General features: G+C 60.3%; 2 long non-coding RNA genes across 2 annotated transcripts; both read left to right on the forward strand.

Annotated features, from left to right (window-relative positions):
- Positions 1-1,752: 1,752 nt before the first annotated feature.
- Positions 1,753-6,988, forward strand: LOC141577513 (uncharacterized). Its single transcript, XR_012506623.1, has 3 exons — positions 1,753-2,512; positions 6,053-6,158; positions 6,793-6,988. It is a non-coding gene; the product is annotated as an uncharacterized LOC141577513 (long non-coding RNA).
- Positions 6,989-8,579: 1,591 nt separating this feature from the next.
- LOC141577515 (uncharacterized) lies at positions 8,580-13,116 on the forward strand. Its single transcript, XR_012506625.1, has 2 exons — positions 8,580-8,787; positions 10,950-13,116. It is a non-coding gene; the product is annotated as an uncharacterized LOC141577515 (long non-coding RNA).
- Positions 13,117-19,808: the final 6,692 nt, after the last annotated feature.

Below are 19,808 nucleotides of genomic sequence, written 5' to 3' on the forward strand. Positions count from 1 at the left end.
ATCCGTAAGATGGGTGTGACCTGGTGCCCACTTCCTTTGCTGCCATGTCAGCAGAGAGGCTGGTGCCTTTGATACAGTTCCTCCTGCAGTTTGACAAAGGTCCCTCCAGACAGGTCTGCTGGCTTCCCACTGCCCAGGAAACTGGCCAAGCTGCATTCCGGCCTCCCTGGCCCAGGGCAAAAGGCCTCCGAGGAAGTCAGTGGGGCTGAACTTGACTGCCCAGCCTCCCATCAAATCCAGGGAGAAGGTGAGGAGTTGGAGGGAATGCCAGTAGCCCAGGGGCTGTCTCATTCGGTCCTCATCCTCCCACGGTGGTCTCAGCATCCCCATTTTACAGAGGAAACAACTGAGGCTCAGAGAGTCACTGCCCAGGGTCACCTCTTGGCCTCTCACTCCCGCTATGTCGGGGGGTTCCCGAGGGAGGGGGATGGGAGGGGGATGGGAAGGACAGGCAGAGGATGGGTGGTCGGCCCCTTCCCAGAGGCAGTCCTGTCCCTCGTCTCCTTCTCACAGATGGGCCGGCCAGGGCCCCCCGGGGAGAAGGTCTCTGACACCCAGCTGTCCGACGCTCCTGCCGTCCCGCACCGCGCCCCGGCCGATGGCATCCCTGGCCCCGAGGACTCAGACCTGGTGCCCTCCCTGTCCTTGGCTGCAGCCCTGGTCCTGCTGTTCCTCCTGCTCTCAGCGTGGCTGGTGCGGGACAGGCCCCTCCAAGGCTCCTGCTAAGGAGGTTCTCGAGCAGGGAGTTGGGGGGGGGGGTCCCGGGGCTGGGCGTGGTACAGGCAGGAGTGGCACCGCAGGATCAGAGCCAGGCATGGTGGTGGCCAGCTACCCCCTGGGCCAAACTCTGCGACCAGCACTCAGTGCTTGCCCATGGCTGCCCCAGTGGGACCCCAGGAGGCCCCCAAGCACCCCCTTGACTGGAGAGCAGGAACGCGGGTGAGCCCTGCGCTCTGCTGCAGAAGGCCGCTGCTGGGGCCTCGCGCCAGCCGTGGAAGGTGGGCCGAGAGGCCTGGGGCAGCATCAGCTCAGTTCTGTCCCATCCTGGTTTGCTGCAGGGCTTGGGCTCGGTCCCCATCCTTCCCTTACCTCCCTGAGTGTTGCAGATAAAGCCAGGAGACCCCTGGGTATTTGTGGAGTAAAAGTGAGCCGTGAAATGAAGGTTCCAGCCCAGGCTCTGCCCGTGCTGGCCGTGCAAAGGTCGACAAAACAAGGCCCTTCATTCCACACCTTGGTTTCTGCTGACATCAAAGGAGGACGGCAATACCTGCTTCTGGGCATTGTTGTGTTCTGGGCACCAGTGGGTGGGCGTTCTGCGGTCGCCTCCGCAGCGGGCCGCCTCCCTCTGTGTCTGTTCCTCTCCCTTCTCCTGGAACCCAGAAAACCCTCGGAGGAAGCCCCGCTCCCTCTCCAGGGCTGAGGCGGGATGCGCTGATCTCGGCCGCCACCTGGTGGCCAAAACCAGAATTACACCATCTGCAGTGCGATGCCTTTGGGTTCCCATCGGGGCACAGGAGGCGAAGGTGTTCTAACGTGGGAAATTTTGATTGTGGATCAGCACAGATCTCACTACCAAGAGAGAACTTCTCTGACCATTTACTATTTATCTTCTTTCCCTTCATTTCTGATCTATATTCTCCTTAAGTCGTCAGGAAGGAAGCAGGGGGGTGCGGGAGAACTGTGCGCGAGGCGGCGGGGCGGGGCGGGGCGGGGCAGGGAGGTGGGGTGGTCTCTGCCCGGGGTCGTCTTTGCCTTTCTGCCCCACAGCGGCCTTTTCTTGGGCCCCGGCAAAGGAAGATGCGCGTTTCTGGGGGTGTGGGGGCCGTGCAGACCTTCAGGTCGGGACTGGAGGCTCCAGGCTCCCTGCCTCTCATTGAGCAAATAACTTACCAAGATCCTTCCCGTGTGCCAGACACTGTGGGGAAGTGGGGTGAATGGACGGACGCCCAGGGAGCTTGGTGGCTCTGTGCTCAGTGCTACTCCTCCCCCCTCCTCCCTCACTCCTCCCTCCCTTCTCCTTCCCTTTCTTCCTCCCTCCTCCCTGGGCTGGGGGCCTCTGGGGGTCCCAGGCCCCACATCCCTCCTCACACCCTACCAGAGGCTGGCCGAGTCAGAACAGAGCCCTTGGCCCCTCCCCTCCTGGTGTGAGACCCGTGTCCACCCACCCCAGGCAATCGCCCCCACTCCCCCCAGAGGTGGCTTCCAGTCTCGGGGGTGCAGGGAAGCCTAGATGAGCAAAGAAGCCATCGTCCATCCCCGGGGAGCAGGGTGGGGAGAATTCTCTCTGGACCTTGCCTGAGGCCTCGGCTCTGCCCCCAGCCCACATGGGGTGGGGCCGAGTGTGTGTGGGCCCGCTGCTGCATCTCTGACCGGAGCCCGAGAAAATGCCCTGTTCCAGCGGCCCCCTCCCTGCTTCCGCGGAGCCCCCTCTGCAGCGCCTGAGGCCGGCGCAGGCATCTGTGCGAAGCTCGTCCAGGAAGGAACTGCGTCCTCCGGGGAAATGTTGTTCTGTGTAAGTCAGTGACCCATTTTATAAATATTGTGGTTCCATTTGGGGTTTTTCCTTCTCTGCCTCCTGACACTCCCCCAGCTCTGCCCCCCACCTTCCAGGGATGCCAGGGCAGCCAGATGCCTGAGGTTAGGAAAGTCTGCGCTTCCAGTGGGCTGGATGTCGCCAAGGGTGACAGGATGGGCCCAGGTATGGGGCGGGTGAGCCCGAGAGTCCTGGCGTGGGGCGGCTGGCTGCTCTCTGAGCCCTTCGGCAGGGAGTCGCTGGGAGCCGGCAGCTTGCTGGTGTGCATGTGTGTGTGTGTGTGTGTGTGCGCGCGCGCACAGGTGCTGGTGTGCCTGTGTATACGCGTGTCTGCGCGCGCACAAGAACGCCCATGTGCTGCGAACATGCACCACATGCGTACATGACACACGTGCCGTGTAGGTGCATGTCTGTGTACACGTGCGTGTGCGTACGTGTGCCCGTGTGTGCGCCTACGTGCGTGCCGGTGTGTGCACGTGAGCACATATGCACCGTGACACCTGTATCTGTGTATGTGTGCATGCACATGTGTGCATACCTGTGGGCGTGTCTGTGTGCACGCCTGTGTGTGTGCATGTGCACTCATGTGTTTAAGCCACATGGCCTCCCTGTGGGAGACTAAGGGCGGAGTAGAACTGCCATCTTTCCTACTAGCCTGGGCATGGTCTGGTGGGTGTTTGCAAGGCAGGGTTGAAGTGGCCCCAGGGGGGCAGGGAGGTGTCTCCTTGGGAGAAGAGGCTGTCGCCAGCTGTGCGGCCTCAGGAGAGCTCCACAGCCCGAGTCTCCTTTCAAGTCAGTCTAAGGGGTGGTGGGGCGACACTGCTACCTCTGCTGCTTTCTGCTTACCTCCTAAAAGGGCCCCAGTTGTGTTTGGGGTGGCAGTGTATCTACTTGGAAACAGGTTTCCCGAGCCGCTGTGCAGCTGGGTGGCCACATGAGCTAGTTCTGGCGGGGGGTGTAGACAGGAGTGCCCAGGGAGGGCCACCTTCCTGATTGGAGAGGTTATGGGTCCTACCTGATTCTCCCTGCCTGGAATCTAGTTGGGTCGCCTGGGGGCGCAGCAGCCCTCTTGCAACCAGGAGGTGAGAGCCCAGGCTAGGATGGTGGGCAGGGACGAGGCAGGAGCTGGTTCTTTGATGATGTGGAGCCTGCATGCTGTGCTGTGCTAGCTGGTTTTCTGTGTGTTGCAGCCTTGTGGGCTCCTGAGTGGTACACGGCATTGCCCCCTCCTCACCCGTGGATCAGGGGGCCTGGAGATGGAAGGCGCAGGCTCGTGGGTGTGCTCTGGAGCTGGATGCTGGAGAATTGTCCTCAGAGGCAGGCGGGCACCTCTCAGGAGAGGCCCCTGTGCGCTAGGAGGAGAAGGAGGAGGGGATGAGGATGGCCTGGCCTGGCTTCCCACTGGGAGGTGGGCACCTCCAGGGCCCTCATCTGAGACCAAGCACAGCCTGGATCTACGGGCCTTCCTCCTGCCCGGTGTCCTCTGCAGGGTGAGAGTGAAAGAGACAGGAATGACGTGACAGGTGGAAATCCCCTCCTCTGCCCAAGGAGACAGGAGAGGGGCTTGCACAGATGGCAGGTGGACAGGTGGGCAGACGGGCAGGTGCTCGGGGGCAGAGTCACCCCTCTTCGTGCCGTGGGGCAGCCGGTCCTGAGAGTCTGGCCCTGGCTGGAGCACTCTCCTGTCCTTCTCAGCAGAGACCTGGCCAGACACCCCCGGTGGACACTTCTTCTCGGGGCTTCAGCCATACATGCCTCATGTACCAAGTGCATCTTGCTTGGGGCACAGAGAGGGAACAGGAGAAGGCCAGGCGGAGGCTGACCAGTCCCCCTGCTGGCCATCAGCCCCTCTTTGGGGTCCCGCGATGGGGACCCGGGTCTGATCCGAGTGATCCGGGTGAAGTGAGGTCTTTCCCCCTTGGCCTTGTGCTGGGAAGGGTCAGACCCAGGTGCCCAGCCCCGGCCAGGTTCGCAGTGACCCCGGTGCTAACCACCCTGGGGTCCACACCGCGCACCCCGCTGTCGGGGCCGGCTGGGCCTGCGGAGACTGCAGGGGAGGGCGGGGCGGGGGGGGGAGTGCGGCCCGGCCAATCTGGCGTTTCTGCCTCTTAGCGGCCTCAGCCAACACCCTCTCCCGGGACTCAGCCAACTATCTGTGGGCCGCTAAGTAGTGGAGCAGCTGCTTCTCTTGCTCAAGTCCGACATTACATTTTTTCGGATGGCTGGACACTTCCTGGTTTGCGGCGTGTGAGCGACAGCCTCGCCCTGTGCCGGCCGCTCCCCCGCGTCCCTCCAGCCTCCCCCTTCCCCCCACCCCGGCCGCGGGTGGCGGTGGGGCCGGGCTGGGACCACTCTGGCTGCTCGCCCAGACGGAGCCCACGCAGAGCCTCCCGGGCTGCAGGTGGCCCGGGAAGCCTCCCCTCGGTTACTTTTGGCCCCCATGCTGGCCCGTGGACTCGCTGCCAAACGCAGTTACTGAATTTTCATCTTGTTTTGCTGACGGTTTAGAATATGTCAAAAATGTCCCACTGGGAGACCCGTGGCCACCTCCGGGGGTGGGGAGTGGGGGGCTCGGGAGCCCAGGGGTGGCCAGGCCCCCCAGGGCTGAGCCTCTGGGGCTCCCGGCGAGCTGGGGGAGGATGGGGGCCAGCGAGGGCTGCTTGTCACGGGTGTCACCAGTCTGTGTGCAGACGCTGAGTCGCCCCCACTCCCGCAACACGGGGAGCTACTCTCTTCTGAGGCCCAGAGCTGCTCTGCGACTTGCTGACGCCTCCCCTCGGGGGGCGGCTGAGGGGGTCTGCGCCCAGGCTCTCCTCCCTGTTTGCGGGCGGACGCCTTTCCAGCCCTTCTGTGGCGGGCAGGGCTGGAGGCTGGGCAGGTGGGTGGGCGGCAAGTGGAGCCGGCAGGATCTGCCACCAGGGGTCTTCCCCTCACCTCTGGGGGGCCTGCTCAGAGCCACTGGACGACAGACCAGGTTTGGCACTTCCCTTGAAGTGTCCGCATCAAGAGGCCCTGGGGTTTGCGCCCTGGCCCTGCGACTGCAGCATCCCTGCCGGGAACCGCCACACTGTCCTGGGGAGGACCTCGCTGGAGTCTGCCTGGGGGGCTGTGTCCAGGGCCCAGGCCCCGTCCACCACCTCCCCAGACCTCGGGAACGTCCACTGGCCACAGGCAGGGAGCGGCGGGCGGGTGGCGGTCAGGGCTGCAGCCCTAGGAGCCCGGTGGCCCTGGCCCGGGGGCTCCCAGTCCTGTTCTGGGAAGAGACAGGGTAAGGGCGGGTCACTGCCTGGAGGGCAGGGGAGATTCAGACCCTGACCTCTCTGCCAGCCTCAAGGCCCACCACAGGGAAGTTTCTAGAAGGGAGTGTGGGGAGTCTCTAGGGAGGGGAATTTGGGCTGGGGGTTGAGTGTCTGAAGGCGTGAGCACCCCAGCGTCTCGGGACCTTGGACAGCACCCCCTTGGGGGGATCAGGGGTTCCGTTCTGCGAGGAGCTGGCACCCGACACTGTTTTCTCTCCAGCTCTCCCAGTAGGATGCTCGCTGCCTCACCAGCCCTGTGTTCTGTCCCCGTGGCTAATCCCAGGAGGAAGGCCAGGAGGCCGGGAGCCCCTACCCGCACCACATACGTAGGTGTTCGGACACGTGTGTGCACATAGACGTGTGCACATGCACCCTGGTGTGTCCCATAGTGCAAGTGCACACATGCTGTGCACACGTGTATGTGTGTCAGTGCGTCCATGGGCACACACATGCATGTATGTGCACACACGAGCTTTAATGAAGTGACCCCATCCCCTGTGGGACGGGCTGGCTTGGTCCCCACGAGCTTTGTCACAGCATCCACACTGCCCTCAGACGCGTCTCGGGTGTGTGAGGCGCCAGCAGTGGGATTAGGGCCCGCCCCAAGGGAGCTCTGGGTCCAGGAGGGGAGATGGCTCCAGACCCAGCCTGGCACACCTCCTGGCGCGGATGGAGTGCTCTCAGCATGCATGGGGCCTGCCGGGGTGGGGGTTATGGGGACGGGCAAGGCGGTTCCAGGGTGGGGAGTGGCTTGGTCCTGGGTGGGTGGGGCTGCAACCAGCAAGTGTGTCTGGAGCCCGGGGCTAAACGGGCTGTGACGGGGGGGGGGGGGGGGGGGGGGGGTGTGAATCAGGCTGTGGTAGGGGGCAGCCTCAGACACTCCGGGCTGGCCTGAGTGTGGGCCCGGGACCCACGTAGATGACACGTGTGGGTCTTAAGCCCCTGTGTCTCCACCACCAGGGTTTGGCTTCCAGCTGGTCTGTCGCCCACGCATGGCTGCCTGGCCTTTCTGCGACTCAGCTCACCGGGGCCCGTGGTCACCGTCTCTGGGGTCCCGTGGGAGTGGAGGCACATAGCAACACACGATCTGGGGAGAAGAAATGTGCTCGCTGCGTGAACACACGTGTAGCCCCGCCTCTCCTGGACGGAGGTCTGTTGCCCCTCCCCCCAAGGCCGGAGGCATCGCTGCACCCAGGTTTGGTCCCCGGTGGGCCTCCTGTGCCCCGTGGTCCCTCGCTGCCTGTTGACGAGATGCTCTTCAGGGTCAAGAGCGAATACCTCCGTCTGAGGACGCCGCCCTGGCTTTCTGTGTCCTGAGTCCACAGGACCCCCTTGCCTGGACTCTGCCGGGGCAGGAATCTTGTGACACCGGTCCTGTCTGTTGGCCGGGCCTTGCGGAGTGAGAAGCGTGTGCGTGTGCGTGCAGCCCCGGGCCCAATGGCAGGGAACTGAGCCTGAGCCCCCGCGCCTGCCGGTGCGGGTGAGGCTGGAGCTCGGTGAGGCCCACCTGCCTGCTGTTGGCGTCCACGGCGCTCAGAGCTGCCCTCTGAGGACCCCGAGACGGGCAGGGCACCCTCGCCTGCTGGTTTTCCCTCTTCTGTAGACTCCTATTTGTCAGGATCAAGGCTGAGTGCCCATGGGCCCCTCTGCCACTGCTGGGAAACGGGCACCTCCCCAAGACAGCCCTTCCAGCCTCGGCTCGTCTCCACCTTTCCCAAAGTCCAGATGTAATGCATCTGAGTTCGTCTGGGGTCTGGCCCCGGCAAAGCAAGGCGGTGGTCTTCAGGTCAGACACCCTCCCAGATGCACTTGAAACGAGGGTCTCACGTGAAGGCCCCCCAGAGCTGGGTGGAGGCAGCCCCATGCCTCTCGCTGGGCAGCTCCCAGGTGATGGCTGGGGACGCCGGGCAGCCCTGTACAAGTGAGGGGGGCTGTCCATATCCGAGCATCCTAGGACCCAGCGCTTTCTCCTATCTGTCCTGGGTGCCTGGCGCTCCAGCTTACGGACACCCCTCTGAGGGAGGGCAGAGGAGGTGACTGGAGCTCTTCGCCGTCTCTGCATAAGGTCAGGGCAGGACCCTTCTGGCTCGGGGCTTCCCAGCTCTCCCCCACCCTTCCCTGAAGCTGGCTGGCCTGGACTGCAGGCTCGACGGCCTGGAACAGGCCCCTGGCCTCTGGGAGGCTGAGCTGAAGCAGACTTGGCCTCCCCTCCGTCGGGAGCCGAAGTCCTTGCCGCCGCGCCGGCTGGGGAGGAGCAGCTGGCCTGGCCTCTGGGAAGGGTTCCTGGGGCCGGGCTGTCCCCACAGGGCCCCTCCAGAGCTCCTGTCCACCCTGTCTCGGCCGGGGCTGGCCTGCTGGGCGGCGATGTGACAGACTTGAGAGTGAACACAGTTCCCCTGACCTAGAAGGCACTTGGGGGAGATGGCGGGGTGACACTGGAGGGACGGACATGGTGTCAGTGCTCGGCCCCCGAGCCCACTGCCGGCCCCAGGCCTGCCGGTCACTTGGGCCGCCCTGACCTCACACTTCCGTTCCCTCCGCCGTAGCCGGGATGACAGCAGCACCCCCCACTCAGGGCCAGCTGGGGACCGCGGGAGTTCACCGGGGAGCTGCAGCCGTCCGCGCGGGTCTGCAGGGAGGTGGCTTGGGCGGCCTTTCTGCTTGCCCGCTTGCTTGCGTTTCTCTGCTACGTGGATGAATGATTGGGGTCGTTTTTTTTTTTAAGTTAAATGGTTGCTTTGAACAAACCTAGGATTGTTGTCCACCTGCATGTTGGTCACGTGGTAAAAAGGGACAATAAGCATTAACAGAAGCCCCAGAAAACGCCTCACCGTCACAGGCTGACCGGGCGGCGGCCACCCGCAGGGCTCGGAGCTGGAGGCGAGGCCGGGCCAGCGGGCCGCGGCCCCGGTGCGGGGAGACGCACACGTGGATGCAAGACACCCTCAGTGATGGGTGAGGGACGGAGGGGGGAGGGGTGGTCACGGGAGGGCCCTGAGGGGGCTGTGGGAGAGCTAGGGCCTGAGCTGGGTCTTGGAGGATGAGCAAGACTTTAACAGGGGGAGAGCAGAGGAGGTGTCCAGGGTGTCCAGGGGCTGGGAGGACCGTGAGCGCACAGCCCCCTCCACCCACGTCCACCCACCCCTCAGCCCTCACCCCCTACCCGTACCCACCTACTCAGCCCCCAACCCTCACCCACCCACACCCACCCATCTGCTCACCCACCCAACACACACACCTCCACTCACTCTCAACACCCTCCACCCTGCCACCCACATCCACCCCCCCGCTCAGCCCCCAGCCCCCAAGTGTGCCTGTGCGCGCGCGCACACACACACACACACACACACACACACACACACGGAGGCTTCAGGTACGTGCCAGGAGTGGGGGCTGCAACAAGAGGCAGAGCCAGGGGCAGGTGAGGCCGGCCTGCTGGGAGGCTAGGAGGAGGCGGGTTGGGCAGGGCCGGCAGCAGGTGCCGAGGGAGGTTGTGAAGCAGGCGCTCAGGCTGGGGGTGGCTGGTGACCTGGTGGCCAGCATCTTGCTCGGGGCGGGGGCTGGAGGAGCGGTGGTTCTTAACTGAGCAAGTCTGGGCCCATGGTGACCCGTGTGAGGGTTCTGGGCACGGGCCGCACCAAGCCCTCAGGTCCCAGCGGCGGCACCTGAGCAGGCCGATGGGAGCCGCAGCGCGGGGTTCCAGGAGCCCGAAGCCCCTCCAGCTGTCCCCCAGCCCCTCTGGGGCCGGCACGCTGCCCCGCCCCCGGAGAGCACCCCGCTCAGGGAGGGGGTCTGGAGAGGAAGTGCACGTTCCTCCGGTTCGGGGCCCTGTCCTCCCCCTGCTGCTCTGTCAGGCTGGGCCCGGGGCCAGCCAACCCCAGGGACACGCCGTCCCTTGGCCTGGCCTCTGGAGCAGGGCCCGTGCTGGGAACATCGTCTGACCCTGTGTTCCAGGCGCGGCTGTGTCCTCAGCGTGCAGCTGTGCCCAGCTGTTCCCCGAGTGACATCATCCGGAAAGCCCACCCCGCCCCAGCAGCTCGGCTGACCAAGGGACACAGGTGTTGGGGCCCTTTTGGGGACCCACGACCCTTGGAGTAACAGGAAGAGGCCAAGACCTGCTTGGCTTGCAGAGTGGTGGGAAACACTGACGTCCTGAGTGCCCCAGAATGTCGGGCTGACGCTTGTCCGCAGCCCAGGCCACGGGGTGCCTTTACTTGTAGGCAAAGGTGCTTGGGTTTGTAAAGTCAGGGTGGCGCTGGTTGCCAGTGGAGCAGCTCATAACTCCATCATCATGACCACCAGCGTCACTGGCAGAGGGAGGCCAGCCGGCCCCGTGACCTCTGCCCTCCCTGGATCCCAAGATACTCAGCCCAGAAGCTCTCACCTGAGTCCTCTGTGGAGCATTCACTTCACCGGGGGGCGCCGTGCCTCAGATCCTTCATCTGTGAAATAAAGGCGGAAGATTTCTGTTCCTATCAGTGCGGCCAGTTAAGAACCTACAATTCCTCCCTTAAAAGCAGCTACAAACTCTGGATAAAATAAAAGATGTCTGGGGGGTTGGGGGGTACAGCTCAGTTGTAGAGTAAATGCTTAGCGTGCATGAGGTCCTGGGTTCAATCCCCAGTACCTCCATTAACAAAAAAATTTAAAAGTTAAACTAAAATCAAAGCTGTCCATCTTGGATGCTGTCTCAGGCTGGCTAGGAAGTTCGGAACCCTCGGGCCAGGAGGAAAGTGAGAGAGAAACATGGCGTATGGAAGCTGGCTTTGCTTTGAAGTGTGGGGGCATCAGAGACCAAGCAAGAGGACTTCATTGTTTATTATGCCAGGGAGAGCCACAATTTGGAGGCCCACCACCCCAAGCGAGGCTCCCTGCTGGCCTGGCACAGAGTTTCAGCAGGAGTGGTGTCAGGCCCGGGGGGGGACCTGGGTGGTCCTCAGCTGAGGGAGTGTGGTTTCTGGCGTGTGACCACCACTGACTGGCTGGCTGAAGCGGGGGTCACCGATGGGTTGGGACAGGTTTGAGGCTGGTTCTGGTGTTTCTTGGTTGTGATGGTCAAAGAAAAGTCTGTCTTCTCTTTTTGGATTTGGAGAGCTGAAACTCTTCTATGCTCACAGGTAAACCGGAGCATCATTGTTCCGGATCCCTTTGGGCCGAGGGACAGAAGAGGAAGCACAGAGCCTGGTCACGTCGGGGGCCCGACGGAAGACCACCTCCACGCATCCAGGGTTCCGGAGGGCCCAACCTCAGCATCCAGGTCAACTGGAAAAGCCACCCTCCAGGTCGTGCGTCTCCTGCCTTGGGGCCGAGGAGCAGACGCACAGTGCTGTAAGGATCCGGCCTCACAAGCTGGCCCCGGGTGTGTGCGCGGCCTGAACTCAGCTTCCCTCAACTGCCCCCAAACCTCAAACGAGGGATGTTTTTAGTTAAAAGGATTCTCAGACTGCAAACACTTTCTAAAGGAGCCTGCCTTTATCTCAAGCCTCAGAAAATGTGCACAAGTTTCCACGGCCCGAGAAAAAATTCACCATGGACACAAGAAAACAAGGCACATGAGTGAGAGCTGACAGAAGCAGTAGGTGGTAGAGTCAGATCAGCCAAAAATTCAGACTGGGAACCAGCAGATCCACAAAACAAAATGAACATGTTTTACAGGAGAAATAAAAGGGACTTGGGTACACTGGCACAGAACACACTCCTGGGATGAAAAAAACATAACACTTGAAATTAAAAAACAAGAATATGAAAATGAATATATGTGTGTGTATGCATGACTGGGACACTGTGCTGTACACCAGACGTTGACACGTTGTAACTGACTGTACTTCAATTTAAAAAAAGGAAATTAAAAGCCGAAGGATGGTGTAAGGGCAGCTTAGACAGAACTAGAGGAATTAGTGGCCTGAAGGATAAGGCCAAAGGAATTAGGAAGATTGCCCTGGGAAATATGAAAAAACAGAGAGAACAGAGTGAGAAGCCAAGGATGTGGCTAACAGGAGCTGCAGAAATTGAAGAGACCTCGGGGGCAGGGGCAGCGTCAGAAGAACATTAAGGCTGAGGCTGCTCCAGATCTAATGAAAGGCAGCCGCCCGCAGATGTAGGAAGCCCAACGGCTCTCAGGCGAGGGGAGTGCTAGGGCTCCGTGCCTTGTCGCCTCCGAGTGAAGACGCAGACCATCAGAGGCCAGCAGAAGGCCTGGGAGCGGATCGGAGAGGAAGCACAGCGCACCGTCAAGGACAGTTACGCGGAGAGCCTGCCCCTCAGTAGGAAAAACGGGAGCCTGGAATAGAGAAGGGACGTCGTCAAAGCTGCCGAGAGCAGAAGCCTCGGAGCCGGAGCCGGGAAGTCAGCATCCAGGGAGAAGGGGCAAGGCGAAGACAAGACGGGAGCCAGGAAAGCGCTCCGCAAACAGTTCGCGCCGGAGGAAGTTTTAAAGGACGGATTTGGGCAGAAAGGAAGTAAGCCCAGATGGGTGGCAGGAATGTTAGAAAGGATGAGAGGGAAAGAGTTTGTTGTCTATGTGGGCAAATCAAAATGAATGTACAGGTGAAGAGGCCATGTGGGGTTTAAATGAAGCCAGTGCAAATGCACAAGTAATAACGGCCTTCAGGTTAGGGGCGGGGCATCGGAATGAAGTGTCGAGAGTCCCTGCAACGTTCAAGAAGAAGAAAAAGAGGGGGAAAAAAAAAAAAGAAAAAACCCCTATGTGTTTATAATCAGAGAACATTGTACAATTGAAACAAACCAAAAAAAAATTAGTAAGCACTTTTTAAAAATTTGGAAATGTTAATGAAGTTTATTTATAAAAGTTTTTTTTTTTTTTAAAAGAAGAAAAAGTACTTAGCGTAGATTTTGATCAGCAACCACTGAAAAACTAGAAACAGAGTGAGTAAGTTCTAATCCAACGGGGAGGAAAAAAACCGCAAGAATCCAAAAGAAGGCAAGAAGGGACAGAAAACGGAATGTGAAAAGGACACAAAAGGTGATAAAAATCCGTCCAGCTACGTCGGCAATTACAACGTGCAGAAACTAACAGGACGTGATCGTTAAAAGCCAGCGATTTCAGGCCGGGTAAAAAGGACCAAACCCAGCTGATATTTTTAAGAAACGCATCTAAACGTAAAGACACAGAAAGACAGAGAGGAAGCGTTCACGCAAATACTAAACCAGAGGATGCTGGGAGGACTGCATTCACATCAGAAAAATACACTTTCAGGCAGAAGGAACTGTTAGAGATAGCGCTTCGTTCAAGGCTTAATAATAAAAAATCTGATTTATTGGAAACGTGTAACGGTTCCTCCTTTGGTTACTTGGTAACAAAATGTCAAGATTCGGCAGAACTACAAGGTGAAATAACAAAACCACCATTAGAGGGGGAGATTTTTTTGAAAAACAGGTTTAGACGTGTAATGTACACACATAAGTCCACCCATGTTAAGTTCAGGGAGCTTTTGGTAAACCTGCAATGCTATGTAACCCTCACTACAATGGGGGCCTTTGTCACCCCACCCCGGGCCCATCTGTAGCCAAGCTGTGCTTCCCCACCCCCAGCCCCAGGCAGCCGCCAGCCTGTTTCAGCCTCCCCAAGGTTCACCTCTTCTAGAAATAGGATGCTTCTCTTCATATGAAATTGGGGGTTGTAGCTACGCCACTGGGTGTGCCGCGGCGTCTCAGCGAGGTTTGATCTGCGTTTCCCGGGTAACTAATGACAAAAGCCAGGGCGAGCGTCTTTTCATGGGCTCCTTGGCCGTTCATAAACCTTCGGTGAAGTGTCTGTCGAAGTCTTTTGCCCACTTCTTCCTGAGTGGCCTTTTTGTCATTGAGTTTTGAAAATGTATTTATACGCTCTGGATGCAAGTCCTTTACCACACGTGTGTTCTGCAAACGTCCCCTCCCTGTCGCTTGTCTTTTCGATTTTCGTAATGATGTCTTTTGAAGGGCAAACATTTAAGATTTTGACGGAGTCTAGTTTATGAATTTTGGGGGATGGATTGCATGTTTGGTGGCGTAGCTCAGAATCTCTGCCTAAGCCAAGGTCATAAATATTTTTTCTTCTGTTTTCTGCTTGAAGCTTTCTGGGTTTTGGAGTTATTTTAGGGGTAGAGTGTGGCATAAAGGTTGAGTTTCCTTTTTTCTGGGGACATCTGTCTGCTCCAGCTTCCTCTGTTCCAGAGGCTGTCCTTTCCTGAGTGCGAGCTTTAACACCCCTTCTCAGTAACTGACAGCAGCTACTCAGTAAGGATGTAGGAGATTTAATAACACAGCCAGCAAGCTTGCTCTGACCAACTCCTCCAGAATGTGGCCAGCAAGCAGGCTCCGCAGGCTCTCACAGGGCAGCTGGGACCACTGACCCCCACGGGGTCCTGGGGCAGCCGTGGCCCATTGTGAAGCACTGGCTGAACTCAGCGCCAGTCAGAAGCCAGTAAGAATGATGACAGTAAAGGAGCCGGAGAAGTCCCTCACCAGAAAGTGACGTGAGCGCACATCACATGGGAACCAAAACGCGGGCGGCTGGGAGGCCCAAGAGTCAGCGGCAGACCCCTCCCTACTCCTTGACCCGCTGCCTTCCCACCTGTGCGGGGGCGCTGGCCAAGAGGCTTAGGACGAGGAAGCGATCACAGGTGCGGGAGCCACAGGCTGTCAAGTCCGGCGTCGGGGTGGTGACCACCGTTCGTAGGATGCAGGCATCGCGGGGCCTAGGCGTGTGCGGGGGAATCAGCCAGCCCTTGGCGGCCTCGGAGGTCGCCTTTTGTGCGGATGTCTCTGTCCCAGCCAGAGGCCTGAGGCCAGAGTGCCCCCACTCTGCCCCTCCTCTCCCACCCCCGGGAGTCAGGCTGCTGGTCTGAGCCGGCAGCTTCCTGGAGCTGCTTATCAGCTGCTGCTTTGAGGCTGGCGGCTGCGGTGCGGGGGGCCGGATGCTCTGCCAAACACCTTCCAGATGTGACCACAGCTACCCGATAGCCTGGCTCCGGCTGGGGCCCTCGGCCAGCAGGCTCCTGTTAGCCGAGCTGTTAGGAAAACAAAACCTGGTGAACGCACAAGAGGCCCACCTTCTTCAAGGGGAGAGCAGGGGCGATTAGGCCGGTGCATGGTCTCAGGTCCAGCCTGGCCCCTTCCCGGCCTGCGGCCCATGCAGCCTGGCCCTGAACTTGGGGCAGTCACCGCCGTCCGCTGGCTGCCTCCTGGCTGGGGACCTCCGTCTCCCCAGCTAACGGGGCTCCCTCGAGGACTGGCTTGGAGCTGTCGTCCTGTTTCTCCACAACGCACGTGGTGGGGCGCTGGGCCAGGCCGCTGCTCATGGCCACGCGGCAGCATGGCGCCTTTTTGCTGGTGGGATGGAGTGTCCTGTGCGCCTCTGCAGGCCTTCCTGAGCTGGGCAGGTGGTCTGCAGTGGGGGGCCCAGGGGGAGGTGCCGTGACCTCTATCGTCCCATTGGACGGCCCAGCGGACTAAGCAGGCTCCCTGCTTCTAGAGGTGTTGGGAGCTGAAGGTCACTCAAGGTCATATGGCCCCTGGGGAATGGGCACTCCAGAGCCCATCCCTTTCCTGGCACATGGGCTCTACCACCCTCTCCAGGTGGATGGGTCAGCAAGGGTCAAGGCCAAAGCCTCTGAGGTCACTAACTAGCCATCTATCAAGTGTGGGCCCTTCCAGGAGCCGCCAGCCTGCCCTCAACAAGACAGACATGGGAAAACCCTCCCATTCATTCCTTTGACACACGTGCTGAGTGAGCTTGGGGAGCAGGGTGCCGAGTGGGGTGCTCCCGCTGGCGCTGAACTTCCAGACTTCAAAGGGTCTCAGACGCCTCCCGACCTCTCTGGGCATCAAGCTGGTGTGTGTGGTCCCTGCTGCCCTCTGGGCCAGCCTGTCCTCACCTCCCGCCTCCCCACCCCACCCCGACAAAGGACACAGGAATGCGAGAGGCCAAGGAGACTGGGGGGTGACCTGGACTCTTGCTGCTTTATAAAACCAGTTCAGAAGCTTTGGACAATTACCTTGATGCCCTCTCCCCAAATGCAGACACGCTTCCCGGAGCCTGAGAGGAGTCCAGGGGAGCAGGCCAGGGTCTGCCAGCCCTGTTGAGGCCACTGCCTGGCCCCTTTCAGGCCACCCTCTCCTCCTTCGTCTCCCTCCCTCTGCCCTCGCCAGGCTCCCTGCTGCCTCCTTCTGGACAGCAGCCTCTGGTCTCTCCCAACTGCCCACCTTCTCTGGGCAGTGGGACCCGACTCCCTAAAGTCCCCCCACAACAGCGACAGCCTTTTAGACCCTCGGGACGCAGCCCACCCACTCACCTAGCCCTGCGCACTGCCGTCCCAGCCCTTAAGCCCCTGCGGTACCTGCACGGACCCTATTCGATCTTCCTCCCTCTCTCTGGACCACTGACCCCCATCCCTCATTCCTCAGCCCTGTCTCTGCTGCCCTCCCTAGACTGTGGGGACTGAAGGTCTGCTGGTTCCAGGTGAACCCGAGGGGCCAGGGAAAGCTGTGTGGCTCCCGGTGGCCACTTGGGAAGGTGGTGGTGCTTCATCTGAGCCCGGTGCGGCCAGCTGCTTCCTCTACCTTTGGACCTTGAACTCGCCGGGCCGGACCCTTTCCGTCTCGTCCTGGCGCATACACCAGCGACAGAAGCAGGGGCAGCCCCGGGGACAGCACCTGCCTCTCCATGGGGTCAGCACTGATTTTCTCGCTGCTGTCAGGAAGGGTGCAGGAGGTCGGGGAGAGAGGGTCAGGGCACGGGAGACAGTCAAACTGGAATTGTGAAGCCATCCCAGGTGAGGCCCAAGAGCCAGGTATCTGCACACTTATGTGGCTTTTCTAGTTTCAGTCTCCAGCCTGCCTCTTCCAGGCAGCCTGCCTTGCTTAACTCCTGAATCCATAATAAACACTTGGTTTGAAGCATTTTGTTTTCTTGTCAGATGGGGGTGTTTGGCGGGGTGAATGTCCCCTGATGGTAAGGACCCCTCTACTACATCCTGGCTTGCCCGTGACCATTGATAATGAAAGTAACAATGACGCCATTTAAAACATACTCTGCTAAGCACTTTGCATTCAATTACCTCATTTAATCTTGGCAAAACCCGCGTGAAGTGGGCACTATTACAAATGGAGAAACTGAAGCAGAGAAGACTAGGCAATGGCCACAGAGGGGAAAAGAGTGCCGGGCGGCACGGCCCGCAGGCCTGCCTCCTCCCCTGTATGCCTGACCGCCACCGCCAGCCCGGCCCCCTGCCTCCTCTCTGCCCTCTTCACTCTCCCAAGACCTTGCCAGTCCGGCCAGCCTCTGATTTAGTTCACCCTAACAAGCCTGAGGGGCTGGCGGGAGAGGCTGCCACTCCCAGTCACAGGTGGGGACACCAGGGGCAGAGGCTGGAACGGCCAGGCCCCCAGGACACGGAATCGCGAGGGGGTGGCCAGGGCGGCAGCCAAGGCCCTAGGTGCCACATGCCCTGTGTCGCTCGCTGCTAACCCTGTTTCTCCAGTTAACCAGCGAGCCGGGTTTTACACCCTGGGGCTTCCTGCCGACTCTGCAGAGTCAGTCTTGCCCACATACCTGGCCCTCCTCCCTCAGCTCCTCCCGCCAAGACCCTGCGGCTGAGCCCCCGGTGAATTCCTGCAGTGGCGCTGGGCACCCAGCGCTTCCCCAACTAGAATCGCAGCTCCGGAGCGGAGCGGGACAGGGATGGAGCAGATGGGGAGCTGTAAAGCCTTTTTTAAAGGGGCAATAAAAGTTTTGGGTTTCAGATGGTCTTGCTGGGGAAGAGAATAACAGAGACAGGAAATTTCAGTAGCAGACACGACAAAGGCCACAGCACGCAGACGGCCCTCAGACGAAAACACCTCCGCTTGTGCAAACAGAGGGCGTCCTGGCGGGGGCCCAAGCCTTCACCGCGCCATGCCAACCTCACCCCAGCTCCGGGGAGGCGGAGGGGCCGCTACAATAGACTGTTTTGTCTACGTTGTTGTAAATGTTTATAATAATTCTCCGTTCAGGCCGCCGGAGGTGTGCGGCGCCCTGCCCCCCACGCCCCCTCCCCGGCTGCGCTCTGAGTGCGCACGCGCAGGGAGGGGGCGTGCGCCTGGGCCCGGGGCACATCTGCTGCTTCTGCTCGCTGCTCTGCAGGCTCTGGGAGGCTGCTGTGGGGTCGCGCGTGCCCACCCACCCCCACCCCACCAGAGCCGCAGCCAGAATGGGGCGCTGCAGCCCTCTGCCTGTGCCACTCAGCTTAACCCCGGATTTCCAAATGTGTCCCCCCACGTGTCGGGGGCACTCCCCAGCCTTTTGGTTCCTATAGATGCACTGCCCCCCCGCCCCGACCCGGGTAGCTGCCAGCCACAGGGGCTAGATGCCCCATGAAATACAGGACGCTGGGTTACGTTTAAATTTCAGAGGAATAGGGAGTCATTTTTTAGTATGTCTCCTGCAAATATGGGAAAAATTTTAAAACTGGGAAAAATAATTGTCTGTTGTTTATCCGGAATTCAAATGTAACCTCACATCCTGTATTTTATCACAACCCTACACATGCGGCTATTTATATTTAAATTAATGAAACTGAACTGACCTTTAAACACTCAGCTCGTCCTCCGTTTCACCAGCCCCATTTCAAATGCTCGGGAGCCTGTGGGCAAGTGGCTGGCCGCCGTCCGGGGTGGGGAGCATCTCCCCCATCGACGCAAGCGCTGTGCACAGCGCTGTTCTAGGACTTCTGGTACCATCTAGGACTATGTTTCCGGACGCTCACTCAAGGAAATTTCAAGACTCAGGGAACCCTAGTCCCCCATTAGGGCTGTGGGGGACAGGGAGTCCAGTATGGAGCCTGAAGTGGCCCGCGATGGCCTCAGAGTCTCTTCCCGGCACCAGGTGCCTGATTCTCAGATTCCAGGGACATGAAGACCCCAGGGCTCCATGACGCTGGGGTTCAGAGGTGTTTGACTCTGAAGGCGATGACAGTGGTGCTTGTTAGGCTGTTCTGGGTGGCTTCCTCCCTTTCTGTTCCCCTTTCTGGGCAGTCCCCTCCTGGCCCTTGGGTGGAACCCCCAGGATGTCAGAGTGGGCCTCTGAGCCAGAGGAAGATGCCTCTGGGATGACTGGCAAGACCCCGGGCTCAGCCACAAACTCAGTGGCCAATGTCCAAGGGATGAGGGCCAGCTGCCAATACTGCTGGCCCTCAGTGTCCTCATCTGCAAAGTGGACTCAGGCCCCACACCCGGGATCCTCTGAGGGGTCTCCGTGGGGGCCGACCCTGGTCAGGAGGGGTGCAGTCGGGCCTGGAGCCCGAGAGGCAGACGGGGCTGAGGGCTGGAGCGCGCCTCCTAATTGTCCATGACTTACAGACTTGGCTGGGCTCCCAGACAGCCTCATAAATCAGCGCGGCCACAGTGAGCAGCCTGTTAGCGCAGCCCCTACGCGCTTGGCAGGCCCCTTGCCTCCTGCCTGCTTGGGAGCACCCCGCGGCCTCCAATTTTCCATGTGCTGCTGCAGAGCTGGGAGCTGGGGTGTGCTCGTGGGGGAGGGAGGGGGATGGGAGGGAGGTGCTGGGGTGGAGGGGGATGGTTGGGGGAGGGAGGCGACCGGTGGAGGCCAGCCACCTTGCAGATGTCATGTTCTACCCCTGCGTGGCCCCCGGAGCCTGCCCCTTGCCTTACTGCCTGGTGCTCCTCTGGGGAGACGGAAGGCAGGACCAGAGGGGAGACCCTGGTTCCAGGACGCCTGTCTCTTCATGTGTCCCTGTGCCCGTGTGGGTACGTGTGTGTGCTTGCGTCCCTCAACTTAGACCTGCCCTCCCTCCTCCGGGGCCCAGATCCAGCTGGTGGAGGGGCCCCTCCGTGTCCCATGCCATCTGCTCTCCCAGGGGGACACCTCTGGGTGGAGGGCCCCGAAGATGTGGGGCCTTGGCTTCTGCCCCACTCCGAGGGCCTGGCAATGACCCTCAGTGCGGGTGTCAAGGACCTAGTGGCTGCTCTGTTTTAACCGG

Source organism: Camelus bactrianus, chromosome 4, assembly GCF_048773025.1.
Source record: "Camelus bactrianus isolate YW-2024 breed Bactrian camel chromosome 4, ASM4877302v1, whole genome shotgun sequence".
In the NCBI taxonomy this organism is placed as follows: Eukaryota; Metazoa; Chordata; class Mammalia; order Artiodactyla; family Camelidae; genus Camelus; species Camelus bactrianus.